The sequence below is a fragment of the Cynocephalus volans genome, chromosome 8, assembly GCF_027409185.1.
Source record: "Cynocephalus volans isolate mCynVol1 chromosome 8, mCynVol1.pri, whole genome shotgun sequence".
In the NCBI taxonomy this organism is placed as follows: Eukaryota; Metazoa; Chordata; class Mammalia; order Dermoptera; family Cynocephalidae; genus Cynocephalus; species Cynocephalus volans.
This window is the reverse complement of record NC_084467.1, coordinates 22277337-22281248: the sequence shown is the minus strand read 5'-3', so window position 1 is coordinate 22281248 and position 3912 is coordinate 22277337. Positions and strand designations below refer to the sequence as shown.

At 40.8% G+C, this 3912-nt stretch overlaps 1 pseudogene; it reads right to left on the bottom strand.

Moving 5' to 3' along the window:
* Positions 1-3146: 3146 nt before the first annotated feature.
* LOC134385247 (large ribosomal subunit protein eL32-like) lies at positions 3147-3551 on the bottom strand (annotated as a pseudogene).
* Positions 3552-3912: the final 361 nt, after the last annotated feature.

Sequence of the window (3912 nt, the reverse complement as noted above, 5' to 3'; positions counted from 1 at the left end):
TACATTTATTGAGTATCAGGTGCCAGATATTTTACACATATTTATTCATTTAAATCTCACAGCATGGGAGAGTGTGGTGCTGATAACACCAGGGTCAAGGATTCAGATCCCCTTACTGGCCAGCTGCTGAAAAATAAGTAAATAAATACATCTCACAACAGTGGGTAATTTAGCCCACTTTACAGATGAGGAAACAGGCTCTGAGAGGTTAAGTACCTTGCTAGTAAGTGTCAGAGTCAGGATTAAAGCCCAAATCTGTCTACTTCCACAAACTCATCATCCTAACACTTTGTTTTAGTCAGTTCAGACTGCTATAACAAAGTATCACAGACTGGGTGGCCTAAACAACAAACTGTTTCTCATAGTTCTGGAGGCTGGGAAGTCCAAGGCCAAGGTGCTGAGAGCTTTGGTGTCTGGTGAGGGAACTCTTCCTGGATTGCAGATGGCTGTCTTCTTGTATCCTCACATAGTAGAGAGAAAAATCATCTCTTTTGTGTTTCTTCTTATAAGGGCACTGATACCATTCACAGGGACTCCACCATCATGACCTGATTACTTCCCAAATCCTTAACATGAATTTTGGGGAGACACAAGCATTCACTCCATAACAGAGGACAGGACTAGAATTGCTGGGTGGAAATTAGAGAGAGATTTCAGCTTCATATAAGGAACAACTGATCACAGTGATGGTGTCCAGTAATTGAAGGGATGACTGGATAAGAAGTAAACTCCCTTCCAGCGGAAATACTGAAGCAGAGACTGTGGTAGAAAGAATTCTTGCCCAGAGTGGGAGGTTGAAGTATTACATTTCCTTTATTCTTAGACACTATCCACTCTAAGTCACAGTATTTATTTAATGACAGAGTTTCAGGCAATCAAGTCTCCAGTGATAGATGAGGTCAAATTTTTAAAAACTTAATTAAAAATAAAAATGCCTCCATATGCATATATGTATTATAAGGCAAAGCCTTATAAACATGGAAACAAAATTCACTTTAGAGTTGAGAAAATACAGGCCGGCCCGTGGCTCACTTGGTAGAGTGCGGTGCTGATAACACCAAGGCCATGGGTTCGGATCCCATATAGGGATGGCTGGTTTGCTCACTGGCTGAGTGTGGTGCTGACACCAAGCCAAGGGTTGAGATCCCCTTACCGGTCATCTTTTAAAAAAAAAAAAAAAAAAAAAAAAGAGTTGAGAAAATACAGTAGTTGAACTTTATGATTTTATGATTTATAGAGACACCTAGCTTTAATAATTCTGCACCTTCGGATTTTTTTCCTATTTTGAAAACTACAGCATTGTTATTAATAGTAGCCACCAACAGCAAACACCCAATGATATAATAAATGATACAATTCTTGTTCTTTAGGAGTTTAGTTTGCTGAGAGACAGTAAAACATCTCATGTCATTTTGTGCCTAGTGTTCTTCATTGGGTGCTGACTCAAGAGTTTACCTCCCCACCCCACCCCCTGTATGACAGGCAGCATTAGCTATTTAATCCTTTTAATCTCAAGGCGGGGGCTTAAGAAAGTCTGTTGCAGAAGGGTAATTGGCCTATTTACTTGCTCCTTTCCACTTAGCCCAGCCATCCCAACTCCAGCCTCTGAGTGACCAGGTGTTGAGGCGCCTCGAGGAGATAGGCGATGATAGTTAATGTATTACACGCATCCATAAAAGATTAAAGATTAGCTCTGTTTTAGCTGAACTGTAACTCTCTGTTTGGGTTTCTTCCCTCCCACCCTGTCTGGGGAAGCGACTGTTGTTTTCTATCTGAGGATAATTAACCCACTGGGTCTCAATTTTCCTGGATGGGGGCCCTTTGACAGTTCCCTTTAAGTGAGCACTTAATGGGTACCAGGCTCTGGTGCAGGCACTTTCTGTGAATCTGCATCACTCATTTACTCCTCATACCAGCCCTCAGAAGCAGGTGGTGTTCTCCCAATCTCACAGCTGCCATAATTGCTAGTCTGCTATGTGGTTTATTTGGAAGTAAAAAGGTTTGTTTCTGATCTCATCACCTTTAACCCCTTCCTTGGGTCGAAGGTCATATGCCATCTTCTATGCCATCAACTCTACTGTTTTCTGCGGGAGATTCTTTGTACAGCCCAGAGGAGATAAAGAAGCCTAAGAAAACCTTGTGGAGAAGCAGAAGGTCATGTTAATCCATTAGTGCTTAGGGTTTAAGATGGGTCCTAGAGCCAGGCTGCTTGGGTCAGAATTCTATTACTGCTTAGTCGTGTAACCTTAGGCAAGTTACTCTACCTCTTTGAGCCTCTTGTCTTCATCTTTCCAATAGGGAGAATATCCGTTCCCTCAGGTTGTTATGAGGATTGACTGACACACCTGGCTAATAGTAAGGCACACATAGGATTTGAACTCTGTTAAAAATGAGTTTTAAAAAATGGGTTCACATCTGGACTCAGCTATATACATGTCCTTGAGCCAGTCACTTAATTTCTCTGAGTTTATTTTTTAATCTGTAAAATAGAGAAATTATTTACTTGACAAAATGGCTGTGAAGAGTATTGATATTTGATGTACTCAGCATGTGGTAGGTGTTCTCAAGCACCGCCTTCAAGCAGTGTGGTTAAGGAGGAGGCCGGACATAAGCATTAGAAAGAGACCTAATGAAAAACAAATTGTAAGGCGAATGGGCATATGCTCCATATGGACATAGCAAGGCAAATGGCGACATACAATTTATTTATTTTTATTATTATTATTTTTTGGTACTTCCTTTTTTATGTGGCATACAATTTAGTCAACACTTATTGTGTGGCTGCTGTAGGCCAAGCATTGTTCTGGGTTTTTGGATACAAGAATAAGCTTGACAACTTAAATCCCTGCTCTGACAGAGTCCACACTGTAGTGATAAAATATGATGTACCAGTGGTTACCAGAGACTCTGAAGGGATGGGAGGAGGGAAAACAGAATAGAGGTTGGCCAATGGGTACAAAATTACAATTAGATGGGAGGAATAAGTTCTGATGTTCTTTTTTTTTTCTTTCAGTTTTTACGTTTTTTTTGAAACACATTGATTAGAGCACAGTGTTAGAACACCAAGGTCAGGGGTTCAGATTCCCCTACTGGCCAGCCACCAAAAATAAACAAATACGCACAAATAAAATGTGCATATGAACTGTCTATTCACTTTCTTTGCTGCACAGCCTAGCATTGAGATTGGTGACTCTGATGACCGGTTGGACTGCTCTTTCCAGGATGCCTTTGTGGTTCTCAAAGGAAACGTTGTGAGCTGTCTCAGCACAGTAAAATTTGTTGCACATCAGCAGCACTTCCAACTCCTTAACATTGTGACCCAGAAACCTCCGAAAGCCACTGGGCAGCATGTGCTTTGTTTTCTTGTTGCTCCTATAACAAATTTTGGGCATCACAATCTGGCCCTTCAGTCTTTTCACTCTGTTGTTAAAACCTTTGGGTTTCTGCTAGTTACACTTAATTTTGACATATGGGTCTGACTGGTGCTGGATGAACTTCTTGGTCCTCTTTTTGACAATTTTGGGCTTCAGAAGGGGGCTGAGGGTGGCCATGATGCAGAGTAGGGGAGACGACTGCTACCTCCATAGCAAGTAGAAAGAGGGGATGGTGGTACACAAGGATGGTGCTGATGGGCAAGTTCTGAATGTTCTTTTGCAAAGTAGAGTGACTGTGGTTAACAGTCTTATGTATTATGTAACAGCTAGAGGAGAGGTTTTGAATGTTTTTGCCACAAAGAAATGATAAATGCATGAGGTGATGATACATTAACTACCCTAACCCAATTGTCATACAACATATATATGTATCAAAATGTCCGATGGTACCCCATAAGTATGTATAACTACGATGTGTCAATTAAAATTTAAAAAATATCTTGGAACCAGCCAGCCACGAAAAAAAGTTTGTTTTTAA